General features: G+C 40.2%; 1 protein-coding gene and 26 non-coding genes across 31 annotated transcripts in view; 1 reads left to right on the top strand and 26 right to left on the bottom strand.

Annotated features, from left to right (window-relative positions):
- The window catches only part of FER1L5 (fer-1 like family member 5), a 676,118-nt gene that overhangs the window by 483,522 nt on the left and 176,062 nt on the right, over positions 1 to 16,534 (top strand). The gene's annotated exons all lie outside the window — the stretch shown is intronic.
- Positions 200 to 292, bottom strand: TRNAI-UAU (transfer RNA isoleucine (anticodon UAU)). Its single transcript is given in 2 exon segments — positions 200 to 235; positions 255 to 292. It is a non-coding gene; the product is annotated as a tRNA-Ile (tRNA).
- TRNAR-CCU (transfer RNA arginine (anticodon CCU)) lies at positions 999 to 1,071 on the bottom strand. Its single transcript has one exon. It is a non-coding gene; the product is annotated as a tRNA-Arg (tRNA).
- TRNAI-UAU (transfer RNA isoleucine (anticodon UAU)) lies at positions 1,485 to 1,578 on the bottom strand. The gene is given in 2 exon segments: positions 1,485 to 1,521; positions 1,541 to 1,578. It is a non-coding gene; the product is annotated as a tRNA-Ile (tRNA).
- Positions 2,285 to 2,357, bottom strand: TRNAR-CCU (transfer RNA arginine (anticodon CCU)). Its single transcript has one exon. It is a non-coding gene; the product is annotated as a tRNA-Arg (tRNA).
- On the bottom strand, positions 2,771 to 2,863 carry TRNAI-UAU (transfer RNA isoleucine (anticodon UAU)). The gene is given in 2 exon segments: positions 2,771 to 2,806; positions 2,826 to 2,863. It is a non-coding gene; the product is annotated as a tRNA-Ile (tRNA).
- Positions 3,561 to 3,633, bottom strand: TRNAR-CCU (transfer RNA arginine (anticodon CCU)). Its single transcript has one exon. It is a non-coding gene; the product is annotated as a tRNA-Arg (tRNA).
- On the bottom strand, positions 4,046 to 4,138 carry TRNAI-UAU (transfer RNA isoleucine (anticodon UAU)). The gene is given in 2 exon segments: positions 4,046 to 4,081; positions 4,101 to 4,138. It is a non-coding gene; the product is annotated as a tRNA-Ile (tRNA).
- TRNAR-CCU (transfer RNA arginine (anticodon CCU)) lies at positions 4,836 to 4,908 on the bottom strand. The gene has a single exon. It is a non-coding gene; the product is annotated as a tRNA-Arg (tRNA).
- TRNAI-UAU (transfer RNA isoleucine (anticodon UAU)) lies at positions 5,322 to 5,414 on the bottom strand. Its single transcript is given in 2 exon segments — positions 5,322 to 5,357; positions 5,377 to 5,414. It is a non-coding gene; the product is annotated as a tRNA-Ile (tRNA).
- TRNAR-CCU (transfer RNA arginine (anticodon CCU)) lies at positions 6,121 to 6,193 on the bottom strand. Its single transcript has one exon. It is a non-coding gene; the product is annotated as a tRNA-Arg (tRNA).
- On the bottom strand, positions 6,607 to 6,700 carry TRNAI-UAU (transfer RNA isoleucine (anticodon UAU)). The gene is given in 2 exon segments: positions 6,607 to 6,643; positions 6,663 to 6,700. It is a non-coding gene; the product is annotated as a tRNA-Ile (tRNA).
- TRNAR-CCU (transfer RNA arginine (anticodon CCU)) lies at positions 7,407 to 7,479 on the bottom strand. The gene has a single exon. It is a non-coding gene; the product is annotated as a tRNA-Arg (tRNA).
- Positions 7,893 to 7,985, bottom strand: TRNAI-UAU (transfer RNA isoleucine (anticodon UAU)). The gene is given in 2 exon segments: positions 7,893 to 7,928; positions 7,948 to 7,985. It is a non-coding gene; the product is annotated as a tRNA-Ile (tRNA).
- On the bottom strand, positions 8,683 to 8,755 carry TRNAR-CCU (transfer RNA arginine (anticodon CCU)). The gene has a single exon. It is a non-coding gene; the product is annotated as a tRNA-Arg (tRNA).
- TRNAI-UAU (transfer RNA isoleucine (anticodon UAU)) lies at positions 9,168 to 9,260 on the bottom strand. Its single transcript is given in 2 exon segments — positions 9,168 to 9,203; positions 9,223 to 9,260. It is a non-coding gene; the product is annotated as a tRNA-Ile (tRNA).
- Positions 9,958 to 10,030, bottom strand: TRNAR-CCU (transfer RNA arginine (anticodon CCU)). The gene has a single exon. It is a non-coding gene; the product is annotated as a tRNA-Arg (tRNA).
- TRNAI-UAU (transfer RNA isoleucine (anticodon UAU)) lies at positions 10,444 to 10,536 on the bottom strand. The gene is given in 2 exon segments: positions 10,444 to 10,479; positions 10,499 to 10,536. It is a non-coding gene; the product is annotated as a tRNA-Ile (tRNA).
- Positions 11,243 to 11,315, bottom strand: TRNAR-CCU (transfer RNA arginine (anticodon CCU)). Its single transcript has one exon. It is a non-coding gene; the product is annotated as a tRNA-Arg (tRNA).
- On the bottom strand, positions 11,729 to 11,822 carry TRNAI-UAU (transfer RNA isoleucine (anticodon UAU)). The gene is given in 2 exon segments: positions 11,729 to 11,765; positions 11,785 to 11,822. It is a non-coding gene; the product is annotated as a tRNA-Ile (tRNA).
- TRNAR-CCU (transfer RNA arginine (anticodon CCU)) lies at positions 12,529 to 12,601 on the bottom strand. The gene has a single exon. It is a non-coding gene; the product is annotated as a tRNA-Arg (tRNA).
- On the bottom strand, positions 13,015 to 13,107 carry TRNAI-UAU (transfer RNA isoleucine (anticodon UAU)). Its single transcript is given in 2 exon segments — positions 13,015 to 13,050; positions 13,070 to 13,107. It is a non-coding gene; the product is annotated as a tRNA-Ile (tRNA).
- On the bottom strand, positions 13,805 to 13,877 carry TRNAR-CCU (transfer RNA arginine (anticodon CCU)). The gene has a single exon. It is a non-coding gene; the product is annotated as a tRNA-Arg (tRNA).
- Positions 14,290 to 14,382, bottom strand: TRNAI-UAU (transfer RNA isoleucine (anticodon UAU)). Its single transcript is given in 2 exon segments — positions 14,290 to 14,325; positions 14,345 to 14,382. It is a non-coding gene; the product is annotated as a tRNA-Ile (tRNA).
- On the bottom strand, positions 15,080 to 15,152 carry TRNAR-CCU (transfer RNA arginine (anticodon CCU)). Its single transcript has one exon. It is a non-coding gene; the product is annotated as a tRNA-Arg (tRNA).
- TRNAI-UAU (transfer RNA isoleucine (anticodon UAU)) lies at positions 15,565 to 15,657 on the bottom strand. Its single transcript is given in 2 exon segments — positions 15,565 to 15,600; positions 15,620 to 15,657. It is a non-coding gene; the product is annotated as a tRNA-Ile (tRNA).
- Positions 16,135 to 16,207, bottom strand: TRNAR-CCU (transfer RNA arginine (anticodon CCU)). The gene has a single exon. It is a non-coding gene; the product is annotated as a tRNA-Arg (tRNA).

Raw genomic sequence — 16,534 nt, 5'->3', positions numbered from 1 at the left:
GGCACTTTGTTGACCGACTCATGGAGCGTTTACAATGCAGTTGAACCAATCCTGATTTGTCAACCAATGCTGATGTGTGATAAACACAGTCATTTCTATGTTGTTGTTGCTTTCTTGGTAATATGATATTAAATATTCAGGTTGCAAACGATAACCAATGAGTAATGACCTCAGAAAAGCAGAAATAAGCAAGCAAACATGCTCCAGGTGAGGCTTGAACTCACAACCTCAGCATAGCTTTACAGATACTGTCATATAAGTACCACGCGCTGACCTATTGCGCCACTGGAGCACTTTAAAGACACATCTTTTCCCTACGTTTCTATGTTTGGTGACCAGTTTAAGTGTTAATAAATTATCTAAGCAAGGCTTGTTCATCAAAATTTAGTTACCTTTTATTTTCACAAATATATTGCACCCAACAATACAGGGAATACAGACACTTATGTACTGTGTAATACTATATATTTAAATGTAAGGCAATATGATCTCACATGTGATCTGCGCGTGAAGTAAAACATTGTTTATTGGGTCTCTAGCATCTAAAATGTCAGTACGGTGCGTGTCCAAAGAAATAGTAAAAACAAAAATGCAACCCTTTTCTAACTCGATGGAAAGGTTTTGGAGGACCCAATGTTACCATGGTAAATGGCATGTTTTAGCTACTGCACCCACAGGAATGTTGTGGTGGATGAAGCCTTTTGGTAACACAGTTTGGCCAGTCGCAACAAGCTTAAAAACACAATCTCAAGTGGTGAAGATTAAGCAACAAACCAACTTGCACCCCAGAAATAGTAAAAACAAAAATGCAACCTTTTTTTAACTCGATGGAAAGGTTTTGGAGGACCCAATGTTACCATGGTAAATGGCATGTTTTAGCTACTGCACCTACAGGAATGTCGTGGTGGATGAAGCCTTTTGGTAACAAAGTTTGGCCAGTCGCAACAAGCTTCAAAACACAATCTCAAGTGGTGAAGAATAAGCAACAAACCAACTTGCACCCCAGATGGGACTTGAACCCACAATCCCTGGCTTAGGAGGCCAGTGCCTTATCCATTAGGCCACTGGGGCTCAGTGAGACTTGCGTGTGTGCCTGATTTTTTCCGCAGTAATCAGTCATTTAAATGCTTGGAAAAAGGGAAGTTGTTTTGTGTTTTTTGCTTTCCAAATTCCTGCAGGAAATGTGCTGGTACTAATGAGAGCAAAAAATATGGGCCCTCATGCTGTATTGCAGTAAAACGGATTGCTGCAACTCTTTTACCAACGGTAAAAAGTCTTTTGCATTGGCACTTTGTTGACCGACTCATGGAGCGTTTACAATGCAGTTGAACCAATCCTGATTTGTCAACCAATGCTGATGTGTGATAAACACAGTCATTTCTATGTTGTTGTTGCTTTCTTGGTAATATGATATTAAATATTCAGGTTGCAAACGATAACCAATGAGTAATGACCTCAGAAAAGAAGAAATAAGCAAGCAAACATGCTCCAGGTGAGGCTTGAAACTCACAACCTCGGCATAGCTTTACAGATACTGTCTTATAAGTACCGCGCGCTGACCTATTGCGCCACTGGAGCACTTTAAAGACACATCTTTTCCCTACGTTTCTATGTTTGGTGATCAGTTTAACTGTTAATAAATTATCTAAGCAAGGCTTGTTCATCAAAATTTAGTTACCTTTTATTTTCACAAATATATTGCACCCAACAATACAGGGAATACAGACACTTATGTACTGTGTAATACTGTATATTTAAATGTACGGCAATATGATCTCACATGTGATCTGCGCGTGAAGTAAAACATTGTTTATTGGGTCTCTAGCATCTAAAATGTCAGTACGGTGCGTGTCCAAAGAAATAGTAAAAACAAAAATGCAACCCTTTTTTAACTCGATGGAAAGGTTTTGGAGGACCCAATGTTACCATGGTAAATGGCATGTTTTAGCTACTGCACCCACAGGAATGTTGTGGTGGATGAAGCCTTTTGGTAACACAGTTTGGCCAGTCGCAACAAGCTTAAAAACACAATCTCAAGTGGTGAAGATTAAGCAACAAACCAACTTGCACCCCAGAAATAGTAAAAACAAAAATGCAACCCTTTTCTAACTCGATGGAAAGGTTTTGGAGGACCCAATGTTACCATGGTAAATGGCATGTTTTAGCTACTGCATCTACAGGAATGTCGTGGTGGATGAAGCCTTTTGGTAACACAGTTTGGCCAGTCGCAACAAGCTTAAAAACACAATCTCAAGTGGTGAAGAATAAGCAACAAACCAACTTGCACCCCAGATGGGACTTGAACCCACAATCCCTGGCTTAGGAGGCCAGTGCCTTATCCATTAGGCCACTGGGGCTCAGTGAGACTTGCGTGTGTGCCTGATTTTTTCCGCAGTAATCAGTCATTTAAATGCTTGGAAAAAGGGAAGTTGTTTTGTGTTTTTTGCTTTCCAAATTCCTGCAGGAAATGTGCTGGTACTAATGAGAGCAAAAAATATGGGCCCTCATGCTGTATTGCAGTAAAACGGATTGCTGCAACTCTTTTACCAACGGTAAAAAGTCTTTTGCATTTGCACTTTGTTGACCGACTCATGGAGCGTTTACAATGCAGTTGAACCAATCCTGATTTGTCAACCAATGCTGATGTGTGATAAACACAGTCATTTCTATGTTGTTGTTGCTTTCTTGGTAATATGATATTAAATATTCAGGTTGCAAACGATAACCAATGAGTAATGACCTCAGAAAAGAAGAAATAAGCAAGCAAACATGCTCCAGGTGAGGCTTGAACTCACAACCTCGGCATAGCTTAACAGATACTGTCTTATAAGTACCGTGCGCTGACCGATTGCGCCACTGGAGCACTTTAAGGCCACGTCTTTTCCCTACGTTTCTATGTTTGGTGACCAGTTTAACTGTTAATAAATTATCTAAGCAAGGCTTGTTCATCAAAATTTAGTTACCTTTTATTTTCACAAATATATTGCACCCAACAATACAGACACTTATGTACTGTGTAATACTGTATATTTAAATGTAAGGCAATATGATCTCACATGTGATCTGCGCGTGAAGTAAAACATTGTTTATTGGGTCTCTAGCATCTAAAATGTCAGTACGGTGCGTGTCCAAAGAAATAGTAAAAACAAAAATGCAACCCTTTTCTAACTCGATGGAAAGGTTTTGGAGGACCCAATGTTACCATGGTAAATGGCATGTTTTAGCTACTGCACCCACAGGAATGTTGTGGTGGATGAAGCCTTTTGGTAACACAGTTTGGCCAGTCGCAACAAGCTTAAAAACACAATCTCAAGTGGTGAAGATTAAGCAACAAACCAACTTGCACCCCAGAAATAGTAAAAACAAAAATGCAACCCTTTTCTAACTCGATGGAAAGGTTTTGGAGGACCCAATGTTACCATGGTAAATGGCATGTTTTAGCTACTGCATCTACAGGAATGTCGTGGTGGATGAAGCCTTTTGGTAACACAGTTTGGCCAGTCGCAACAAGCTTAAAAACACAATCTCAAGTGGTGAAGAATAAGCAACAAACCAACTTGCACCCCAGATGGGACTTGAACCCACAATCCCTGGCTTAGGAGGCCAGTGCCTTATCCATTAGGCCACTGGGGCTCAGTGAGACTTGCGTGTGTGCCTGCTTTTTCCGCAGTAATCAGTCATTTAAATGCTTGGAAAAAGGGAAGTTGTTTTGTGTTTTTTGCTTTCCAAATTCCTGCAGGAAATGTGCTGGTACTAATGAGAGCAAAAAATATGGGCCCTCATGCTGTATTGCAGTAAAACGGATTGCTGCAACTCTTTTACCAACGGTAAAAAGTCTTTTGCATTGGCACTTTGTTGACCGACTCATGGAGCGTTTACAATGCAGTTGAACCAATCCTGATTTGTCAACCAATGCTGATGTGTGATAAACACAGTCATTTCTATGTTGTTGTTGCTTTCTTGGTAATATGATATTAAATATTCAGGTTGCAAACGATAACCAATGAGTAATGACCTCAGAAAAGAAGAAATAAGCAAGCAAACATGCTCCAGGTGAGGATTGAACTCACAACCTCAGCATAGCTTAACAGATACTGTCTTATAAGTACCGTGCGCTGACCAATTGCGCCACTGGAGCACTTTAAGGCCACATCTTTTCCCTACGTTTCTATGTTTGGTGACCAGTTTAACTGTTAATAAATTATCTAAGCAAGGCTTGTTCATCAAAATTTAGTTACCTTTTATTTTCACAAATATATTGCACCCAACAATACAGACACTTATGTACTGTGTAATACTGTATATTTAAATGTAAGGCAATATGATCTCACATGTGATCTGCGCGTGAAGTAAAACATTGTTTATTGGGTCTCTAGCATCTAAAATGTCAGTACGGTGCGTGTCCAAAGAAATAGTAAAAACAAAAATGCAACCCTTTTCTAACTCGATGGAAAGGTTTTGGAGGACCCAATGTTACCATGGTAAATGGCATGTTTTAGCTACTGCACCCACAGGAATGTTGTGGTGGATGAAGCCTTTTGGTAACACAGTTTGGCCAGTCGCAACAAGCTTAAAAACACAATCTCAAGTGGTGAAGATTAAGCAACAAACCAACTTGCACCCCAGAAATAGTAAAAACAAAAATGCAACCCTTTTCTAACTCGATGGAAAGGTTTTGGAGGACCCAATGTTACCATGGTAAATGGCATGTTTTAGCTACTGCATCTACAGGAATGTCGTGGTGGATGAAGCCTTTTGGTAACACAGTTTGGCCAGTCGCAACAAGCTTAAAAACACAATCTCAAGTGGTGAAGAATAAGCAACAAACCAACTTGCACCCCAGATGGGACTTGAACCCACAATCCCTGGCTTAGGAGGCCAGTGCCTTATCCATTAGGCCACTGGGGCTCAGTGAGACTTGTGTGTGTGCCTGATTTTTTCCGCAGTAATCAGTCATTTAAATGCTTGGAAAAAGGGAAGTTGTTTTGTGTTTTTTGCTTTCCAAATTCCTGCAGGAAATGTGCTGGTACTAATGAGAGCAAAAAATATGGGCCCTCATGCTGTATTGCAGTAAAACGGATTGCTGCAACTCTTTTACCAACGGTAAAAAGTCTTTTGCATTGGCACTTTGTTGACCGACTCATGGAGCGTTTACAATGCAGTTGAACCAATCCTGATTTGTCAACCAATGCTGATGTGTGATAAACACAGTCATTTCTATGTTGTTGTTGCTTTCTTGGTAATATGATATTAAATATTCAGGTTGCAAACGATAACCAATGAGTAATGACCTCAGAAAAGCAGAAATAAGCAAGCAAACATGCTCCAGGTGAGGCTTGAACTCACAACCTCAGCATAGCTTTACAGATACTGTCATATAAGTACCGCGCGCTGACCTATTGCGCCACTGGAGCACTTTAAAGACACATCTTTTCCCTACGTTTCTATGTTTGGTGACCAGTTTAAGTGTTAATAAATTATCTAAGCAAGGCTTGTTCATCAAAATTTAGTTACCTTTTATTTTCACAAATATATTGCACCCAACAATACAGGGAATACAGACACTTATGTACTGTGTAATACTATATATTTAAATGTAAGGCAATATGATCTCACATGTGATCTGCGCGTGAAGTAAAACATTGTTTATTGGGTCTCTAGCATCTAAAATGTCAGTACGGTGCGTGTCCAAAGAAATAGTAAAAACAAAAATGCAACCCTTTTCTAACTCGATGGAAAGGTTTTGGAGGACCCAATGTTACCATGGTAAATGGCATGTTTTAGCTACTGCACCCACAGGAATGTTGTGGTGGATGAAGCCTTTTGGTAACACAGTTTGGCCAGTCGCAACAAGCTTAAAAACACAATCTCAAGTGGTGAAGATTAAGCAACAAACCAACTTGCACCCCAGAAATAGTAAAAACAAAAATGCAACCTTTTTTTAACTCGATGGAAAGGTTTTGGAGGACCCAATGTTACCATGGTAAATGGCATGTTTTAGCTACTGCACCTACAGGAATGTCGTGGTGGATGAAGCCTTTTGGTAACAAAGTTTGGCCAGTCGCAACAAGCTTCAAAACACAATCTCAAGTGGTGAAGAATAAGCAACAAACCAACTTGCACCCCAGATGGGACTTGAACCCACAATCCCTGGCTTAGGAGGCCAGTGCCTTATCCATTAGGCCACTGGGGCTCAGTGAGACTTGTGTGTGTGCCTGATTTTTTCCGCAGTAATCAGTCATTTAAATGCTTGGAAAAAGGGAAGTTGTTTTGTGTTTTTTGCTTTCCAAATTCCTGCAGGACATGTGCTGGTACTAATGAGAGCAAAAAATATGGGCCCTCATGCTGTATTGCAGTAAAACGGATTGCTGCAACTCTTTTACCAACGGTAAAAAGTCTTTTGCATTGGCACTTTGTTGACCGACTCATGGAGCGTTTACAATGCAGTTGAACCAATCCTGATTTGTCAACCAATGCTGATGTGTGATAAACACAGTCATTTCTATGTTGTTGTTGCTTTCTTGGTAATATGATATTAAATATTCAGGTTGCAAACGATAACCAATGAGTAATGACCTCAGAAAAGAAGAAATAAGCAAGCAAACATGCTCCAGGTGAGGCTTGAAACTCACAACCTCGGCATAGCTTTACAGATACTGTCTTATAAGTACCGCGCGCTGACCTATTGCGCCACTGGAGCACTTTAAAGACACATCTTTTCCCTACGTTTCTATGTTTGGTGATCAGTTTAACTGTTAATAAATTATCTAAGCAAGGCTTGTTCATCAAAATTTAGTTACCTTTTATTTTCACAAATATATTGCACCCAACAATACAGGGAATACAGACACTTATGTACTGTGTAATACTGTATATTTAAATGTACGGCAATATGATCTCACATGTGATCTGCGCGTGAAGTAAAACATTGTTTATTGGGTCTCTAGCATCTAAAATGTCAGTACGGTGCGTGTCCAAAGAAATAGTAAAAACAAAAATGCAACCCTTTTTTAACTCGATGGAAAGGTTTTGGAGGACCCAATGTTACCATGGTAAATGGCATGTTTTAGCTACTGCACCCACAGGAATGTTGTGGTGGATGAAGCCTTTTGGTAACACAGTTTGGCCAGTCGCAACAAGCTTAAAAACACAATCTCAAGTGGTGAAGATTAAGCAACAAACCAACTTGCACCCCAGAAATAGTAAAAACAAAAATGCAACCCTTTTCTAACTCGATGGAAAGGTTTTGGAGGACCCAATGTTACCATGGTAAATGGCATGTTTTAGCTACTGCATCTACAGGAATGTCGTGGTGGATGAAGCCTTTTGGTAACACAGTTTGGCCAGTCGCAACAAGCTTAAAAACACAATCTCAAGTGGTGAAGAATAAGCAACAAACCAACTTGCACCCCAGATGGGACTTGAACCCACAATCCCTGGCTTAGGAGGCCAGTGCCTTATCCATTAGGCCACTGGGGCTCAGTGAGACTTGCGTGTGTGCCTGATTTTTTCCGCAGTAATCAGTCATTTAAATGCTTGGAAAAAGGGAAGTTGTTTTGTGTTTTTTGCTTTCCAAATTCCTGCAGGAAATGTGCTGGTACTAATGAGAGCAAAAAATATGGGCCCTCATGCTGTATTGCAGTAAAACGGATTGCTGCAACTCTTTTACCAACGGTAAAAAGTCTTTTGCATTTGCACTTTGTTGACCGACTCATGGAGCGTTTACAATGCAGTTGAACCAATCCTGATTTGTCAACCAATGCTGATGTGTGATAAACACAGTCATTTCTATGTTGTTGTTGCTTTCTTGGTAATATGATATTAAATATTCAGGTTGCAAACGATAACCAATGAGTAATGACCTCAGAAAAGAAGAAATAAGCAAGCAAACATGCTCCAGGTGAGGCTTGAACTCACAACCTCGGCATAGCTTAACAGATACTGTCTTATAAGTACCGTGCGCTGACCGATTGCGCCACTGGAGCACTTTAAGGCCACGTCTTTTCCCTACGTTTCTATGTTTGGTGACCAGTTTAACTGTTAATAAATTATCTAAGCAAGGCTTGTTCATCAAAATTTAGTTACCTTTTATTTTCACAAATATATTGCACCCAACAATACAGACACTTATGTACTGTGTAATACTGTATATTTAAATGTAAGGCAATATGATCTCACATGTGATCTGCGCGTGAAGTAAAACATTGTTTATTGGGTCTCTAGCATCTAAAATGTAAGTACGGTGCGTGTCCAAAGAAATAGTAAAAACAAAAATGCAACCCTTTTCTAACTCGATGGAAAGGTTTTGGAGGACCCAATGTTACCATGGTAAATGGCATGTTTTAGCTACTGCACCCACAGGAATGTTGTGGTGGATGAAGCCTTTTGGTAACACAGTTTGGCCAGTCGCAACAAGCTTAAAAACACAATCTCAAGTGGTGAAGATTAAGCAACAAACCAACTTGCACCCCAGAAATAGTAAAAACAAAAATGCAACCCTTTTCTAACTCGATGGAAAGGTTTTGGAGGACCCAATGTTACCATGGTAAATGGCATGTTTTAGCTACTGCATCTACAGGAATGTCGTGGTGGATGAAGCCTTTTGGTAACACAGTTTGGCCAGTCGCAACAAGCTTAAAAACACAATCTCAAGTGGTGAAGAATAAGCAACAAACCAACTTGCACCCCAGATGGGACTTGAACCCACAATCCCTGGCTTAGGAGGCCAGTGCCTTATCCATTAGGCCACTGGGGCTCAGTGAGACTTGCGTGTGTGCCTGCTTTTTCCGCAGTAATCAGTCATTTAAATGCTTGGAAAAAGGGAAGTTGTTTTGTGTTTTTTGCTTTCCAAATTCCTGCAGGAAATGTGCTGGTACTAATGAGAGCAAAAAATATGGGCCCTCATGCTGTATTGCAGTAAAACGGATTGCTGCAACTCTTTTACCAACGGTAAAAAGTCTTTTGCATTGGCACTTTGTTGACCGACTCATGGAGCGTTTACAATGCAGTTGAACCAATCCTGATTTGTCAACCAATGCTGATGTGTGATAAACACAGTCATTTCTATGTTGTTGTTGCTTTCTTGGTAATATGATATTAAATATTCAGGTTGCAAACGATAACCAATGAGTAATGACCTCAGAAAAGAAGAAATAAGCAAGCAAACATGCTCCAGGTGAGGATTGAACTCACAACCTCAGCATAGCTTAACAGATACTGTCTTATAAGTACCGTGCGCTGACCAATTGCGCCACTGGAGCACTTTAAGGCCACATCTTTTCCCTACGTTTCTATGTTTGGTGACCAGTTTAACTGTTAATAAATTATCTAAGCAAGGCTTGTTCATCAAAATTTAGTTACCTTTTATTTTCACAAATATATTGCACCCAACAATACAGACACTTATGTACTGTGTAATACTGTATATTTAAATGTAAGGCAATATGATCTCACATGTGATCTGCGCGTGAAGTAAAACATTGTTTATTGGGTCTCTAGCATCTAAAATGTCAGTACGGTGCGTGTCCAAAGAAATAGTAAAAACAAAAATGCAACCCTTTTCTAACTCGATGGAAAGGTTTTGGAGGACCCAATGTTACCATGGTAAATGGCATGTTTTAGCTACTGCACCCACAGGAATGTTGTGGTGGATGAAGCCTTTTGGTAACACAGTTTGGCCAGTCGCAACAAGCTTAAAAACACAATCTCAAGTGGTGAAGATTAAGCAACAAACCAACTTGCACCCCAGAAATAGTAAAAACAAAAATGCAACCCTTTTCTAACTCGATGGAAAGGTTTTGGAGGACCCAATGTTACCATGGTAAATGGCATGTTTTAGCTACTGCATCTACAGGAATGTCGTGGTGGATGAAGCCTTTTGGTAACACAGTTTGGCCAGTCGCAACAAGCTTAAAAACACAATCTCAAGTGGTGAAGAATAAGCAACAAACCAACTTGCACCCCAGATGGGACTTGAACCCACAATCCCTGGCTTAGGAGGCCAGTGCCTTATCCATTAGGCCACTGGGGCTCAGTGAGACTTGTGTGTGTGCCTGATTTTTTCCGCAGTAATCAGTCATTTAAATGCTTGGAAAAAGGGAAGTTGTTTTGTGTTTTTTGCTTTCCAAATTCCTGCAGGAAATGTGCTGGTACTAATGAGAGCAAAAAATATGGGCCCTCATGCTGTATTGCAGTAAAACGGATTGCTGCAACTCTTTTACCAACGGTAAAAAGTCTTTTGCATTGGCACTTTGTTGACCGACTCATGGAGCGTTTACAATGCAGTTGAACCAATCCTGATTTGTCAACCAATGCTGATGTGTGATAAACACAGTCATTTCTATGTTGTTGTTGCTTTCTTGGTAATATGATATTAAATATTCAGGTTGCAAACGATAACCAATGAGTAATGACCTCAGAAAAGCAGAAATAAGCAAGCAAACATGCTCCAGGTGAGGCTTGAACTCACAACCTCAGCATAGCTTTACAGATACTGTCATATAAGTACCGCGCGCTGACCTATTGCGCCACTGGAGCACTTTAAAGACACATCTTTTCCCTACGTTTCTATGTTTGGTGACCAGTTTAAGTGTTAATAAATTATCTAAGCAAGGCTTGTTCATCAAAATTTAGTTACCTTTTATTTTCACAAATATATTGCACCCAACAATACAGGGAATACAGACACTTATGTACTGTGTAATACTATATATTTAAATGTAAGGCAATATGATCTCACATGTGATCTGCGCGTGAAGTAAAACATTGTTTATTGGGTCTCTAGCATCTAAAATGTCAGTACGGTGCGTGTCCAAAGAAATAGTAAAAACAAAAATGCAACCCTTTTCTAACTCGATGGAAAGGTTTTGGAGGACCCAATGTTACCATGGTAAATGGCATGTTTTAGCTACTGCACCCACAGGAATGTTGTGGTGGATGAAGCCTTTTGGTAACACAGTTTGGCCAGTCGCAACAAGCTTAAAAACACAATCTCAAGTGGTGAAGATTAAGCAACAAACCAACTTGCACCCCAGAAATAGTAAAAACAAAAATGCAACCTTTTTTTAACTCGATGGAAAGGTTTTGGAGGACCCAATGTTACCATGGTAAATGGCATGTTTTAGCTACTGCACCTACAGGAATGTCGTGGTGGATGAAGCCTTTTGGTAACAAAGTTTGGCCAGTCGCAACAAGCTTCAAAACACAATCTCAAGTGGTGAAGAATAAGCAACAAACCAACTTGCACCCCAGATGGGACTTGAACCCACAATCCCTGGCTTAGGAGGCCAGTGCCTTATCCATTAGGCCACTGGGGCTCAGTGAGACTTGTGTGTGTGCCTGATTTTTTCCGCAGTAATCAGTCATTTAAATGCTTGGAAAAAGGGAAGTTGTTTTGTGTTTTTTGCTTTCCAAATTCCTGCAGGACATGTGCTGGTACTAATGAGAGCAAAAAATATGGGCCCTCATGCTGTATTGCAGTAAAACGGATTGCTGCAACTCTTTTACCAACGGTAAAAAGTCTTTTGCATTGGCACTTTGTTGACCGACTCATGGAGCGTTTACAATGCAGTTGAACCAATCCTGATTTGTCAACCAATGCTGATGTGTGATAAACACAGTCATTTCTATGTTGTTGTTGCTTTCTTGGTAATATGATATTAAATATTCAGGTTGCAAACGATAACCAATGAGTAATGACCTCAGAAAAGAAGAAATAAGCAAGCAAACATGCTCCAGGTGAGGCTTGAAACTCACAACCTCGGCATAGCTTTACAGATACTGTCTTATAAGTACCGCGCGCTGACCTATTGCGCCACTGGAGCACTTTAAAGACACATCTTTTCCCTACGTTTCTATGTTTGGTGATCAGTTTAACTGTTAATAAATTATCTAAGCAAGGCTTGTTCATCAAAATTTAGTTACCTTTTAGTTTCACAAATATATTGCACCCAACAATACAGGGAATACAGACACTTATGTACTGTGTAATACTGTATATTTAAATGTACGGCAATATGATCTCACATGTGATCTGCGCGTGAAGTAAAACATTGTTTATTGGGTCTCTAGCATCTAAAATGTCAGTACGGTGCGTGTCCAAAGAAATAGTAAAAACAAAAATGCAACCCTTTTTTAACTCGATGGAAAGGTTTTGGAGGACCCAATGTTACCATGGTAAATGGCATGTTTTAGCTACTGCACCCACAGGAATGTTGTGGTGGATGAAGCCTTTTGGTAACACAGTTTGGCCAGTCGCAACAAGCTTAAAAACACAATCTCAAGTGGTGAAGATTAAGCAACAAACCAACTTGCACCCCAGAAATAGTAAAAACAAAAATGCAACCCTTTTCTAACTCGATGGAAAGGTTTTGGAGGACCCAATGTTACCATGGTAAATGGCATGTTTTAGCTACTGCATCTACAGGAATGTCGTGGTGGATGAAGCCTTTTGGTAACACAGTTTGGCCAGTCGCAACAAGCTTAAAAACACAATCTCAAGTGGTGAAGAATAAGCAACAAACCAACTTGCACCCCAGATGGGACTTGAACCCACAATCCCTGGCTTAGGAGGCCAGTGCCTTATCCATTAGGCCACTGGGGCTCAGTGAGACTTGCGTGTGTGCCTGATTTTTTCCGCAGTAATCAGTCATTTAAATGCTTGGAAAAAGGGAAGTTGTTTTGTGTTTTTTGCTTTCCAAATTCCTGCAGGAAATGTGCTGGTACTAATGAGAGCAAAAAATATGGGCCCTCATGCTGTATTGCAGTAAAACGGATTGCTGCAACTCTTTTACCAACGGTAAAAAGTCTTTTGCATTTGCACTTTGTTGACCGACTCATGGAGCGTTTACAATGCAGTTGAACCAATCCTGATTTGTCAACCAATGCTGATGTGTGATAAACACAGTCATTTCTATGTTGTTGTTGCTTTCTTGGTAATATGATATTAAATATTCAGGTTGCAAACGATAACCAATGAGTAATGACCTCAGAAAAGAAGAAATAAGCAAGCAAACATGCTCCAGGTGAGGCTTGAACTCACAACCTCGGCATAGCTTAACAGATACTGTCTTATAAGTACCGTGCGCTGACCGATTGCGCCACTGGAGCACTTTAAGGCCACGTCTTTTCCCTACGTTTCTATGTTTGGTGACCAGTTTAACTGTTAATAAATTATCTAAGCAAGGCTTGTTCATCAAAATTTAGTTACCTTTTATTTTCACAAATATATTGCACCCAACAATACAGACACTTATGTACTGTGTAATACTGTATATTTAAATGTAAGGCAATATGATCTCACATGTGATCTGCGCGTGAAGTAAAACATTGTTTATTGGGTCTCTAGCATCTAAAATGTCAGTACGGTGCGTGTCCAAAGAAATAGTAAAAACAAAAATGCAACCCTTTTCTAACTCGATGGAAAGGTTTTGGAGGACCCAATGTTACCATGGTAAATGGCATGTTTTAGCTACTGCACCCACAGGAATGTTGTGGTGGATGAAGCCTTTTGGTAACACAGTTTGGCCAGTCGCAACAAGCTTAAAAACACAATCTCAAGTGGTGAAGATTAAGCAACAAACCAACTTGCACCCCAGAAATAGTAAAAACAAAAATGCAACCCTTTTCTAACTCGATGGAAAGGTTTTGGAGGACCCAATGTTACCATGGTAAATGGCATGTTTTAGCTACTGCATCTACAGGAATGTCGTGGTGGATGAAGCCTTTTGGTAACACAGTTTGGCCAGTCGCAACAAGCTTAAAAACACAATCTCAAGTGGTGAAGAATAAGCAACAAACCAACTTGCACCCCAGATGGGACTTGAACCCACAATCCCTGGCTTAGGAGGCCAGTGCCTTATCCATTAGGCCACTGGGGCTCAGTGAGACTTGCGTGTGTGCCTGCTTTTTCCGCAGTAATCAGTCATTTAAATGCTTGGAAAAAGGGAAGTTGTTTTGTGTTTTTTGCTTTCCAAATTCCTGCAGGAAATGTGCTGGTACTAATGAGAGCAAAAAATATGGGCCCTCATGCTGTATTGCAGTAAAACGGATTGCTGCAACTCTTTTACCAACGGTAAAAAGTCTTTTGCATTGGCACTTTGTTGACCGACTCATGGAGCGTTTACAATGCAGTTGAACCAATCCTGATTTGTCAACCAATGCTGATGTGTGATAAACACAGTCATTTCTATGTTGTTGTTGCTTTCTTGGTAATATGATATTAAATATTCAGGTTGCAAACGATAACCAATGAGTAATGACCTCAGAAAAGAAGAAATAAGCAAGCAAACATGCTCCAGGTGAGGCTTGAACTCACAACCTCAGCATAGCTTAACAGATACTGTCTTATAAGTACCGTGCGCTGACCGATTGCGCCACTGGAGCACTTTAAGGCCACATCTTTTCCCTACGTTTCTATGTTTGGTGACCAGTTTAACTGTTAATAAATTATCTAAGCAAGGCTTGTTCATCAAAATTTAGTTACCTTTTATTTTCACAAATATATTGCACCCAACAATACAGACACTTATGTACTGTGTAATACTGTATATTTAAATGTAAGGCAATATGATCTCACATGTGATCTGCGCGTGAAGTAAAACATTGTTTATTGGGTCTCTAGCATCTAAAATGTCAGTACGGTGCGTGTCCAAAGAAATAGTAAAAACAAAAATGCAACCCTTTTCTAACTCGATGGAAAGGTTTTGGAGGACCCAATGTTACCATGGTAAATGGCATGTTTTAGCTACTGCACCCACAGGAATGTTGTGGTGGATGAAGCCTTTTGGTAACACAGTTTGGCCAGTCGCAACAAGCTTAAAAACACAATCTCAAGTGGTGAAGATTAAGCAACAAACCAACTTGCACCCCAGAAATAGTAAAAACAAAAATGCAACCCTTTTCTAACTCGATGGAAAGGTTTTGGAGGACCCAATGTTACCATGGTAAATGGCATGTTTTAGCTACTGCATCTACAGGAATGTCGTGGTGGATGAAGCCTTTTGGTAACACAGTTTGGCCAGTCGCAACAAGCTTAAAAACACAATCTCAAGTGGTGAAGAATAAGCAACAAACCAACTTGCACCCCAGATGGGACTTGAACCCACAATCCCTGGCTTAGGAGGCCAGTGCCTTATCCATTAGGCCACTGGGGCTCAGTGAGACTTGCGTGTGTGCCTGCTTTTTCCGCAGTAATCAGTCATTTAAATGCTTGGGAAAAGGGAAGTTGTTTTGTGTTTTTTGCTTTCCAAATTCCTGCAGGAAATGTGCTGGTACTAATGAGAGCAAAAAATATGGGCCCTCATGCTGTATTGCAGTAAAACGGATTGCTGCAACTCTTTTACCAACGGTAAAAAGTCTTTTGCATTGGCACTTTGTTGACCGACTCATGGAGCGTTTACAATGCAGTTGAACCAATCCTGATTTGTCAACCAATGCTGATGTGTGATAAACACAGTCATTTCTATGTTGTTGTTGCTTTCTTGGTAATATGATATTAAATATTCAGGTTGCAAACGATAACCAATGAGTAATGACCTCAGAAAAGAAAAAATAAGCAAGCAAACATGCTCCAGGTGAGGCTTGAACTCACAACCTCGGCATAGCTTAACAGATACTGTCTTATAAGTACCGCGCGCTGACCGATTGCGCCACTGGAGCACTTTAAAGACACATCTTTTCCCTACGTTTCTATGTTTGGTGACCAGTTTAAGTGTTAATAAATTATCTAAGCAAGGCTTGTTCATCAAAATTTAGTTACCTTTTATTTTCACAAATATATTGCACCCAACAATACAGGGAATACAGACACTTATGTACTGTGTAATACTGTATATTTAAATGTAAGGCAATATGATCTCACATGTGATCTGCGCGTGAAGTAAAACATTGTTTATTGGGTCTCTAGCATCTAAAATGTCAGTACGGTGCGTGTCCAAAGAAATAGTAAAAACAAAAATGCAACCCTTTTCTAACTCGATGGAAAGGTTTTGGAGGACCCAATGTTACCATGGTAAATGGCATGCACCCACAGGAATGTTGTGGTGGATGAAGCCTTTTGGTAACACAGTTTGGCCAGTCGCAACAAGCTTAAAAACACAATCTCAAGTGGTGAAGAATAAGCAACAAACCAACTTGCACCCCAGATGGGACTTGAACCCACAATCCCTGGCTTAGGAGGCCAGTGCCTTATCCATTAGGCCACTGGGGCTCAGTGAGACTTTCGTGTGTGCCTGATTTTTTCCGCAGTAATCAGTCATTTAAATGTTTGGAAAAAGGGAAGTTGTTTTGTGTTTTTTGCTTTCCAAATTCCTGCAGGAAATGTGCTGGTACTAATGAGAGCAAAAAATATGGGCCCTCATGCTGTATTGCAGTAAAACGGATTGCTGCAACTCTTTTACCAACGGTAAAAAGTCTTTTGCATTGGCACTTTGTTGACCGACTCATAGAGCGTTTACAATGCAGTTGAACCAATCCTGATTTGTCAACCAATGCTAATGTGTGATAAACACAGTCATTTCTATGTTGTTGTTGCTTT

The sequence above is a fragment of the Mixophyes fleayi genome, chromosome 4, assembly GCF_038048845.1.
Source record: "Mixophyes fleayi isolate aMixFle1 chromosome 4, aMixFle1.hap1, whole genome shotgun sequence".
Taxonomy (NCBI): domain Eukaryota; kingdom Metazoa; phylum Chordata; class Amphibia; order Anura; family Limnodynastidae; genus Mixophyes; species Mixophyes fleayi.
Note: the sequence above shows the minus strand (reverse complement) of the source record. Positions and strands in the feature narration are given on the sequence as shown.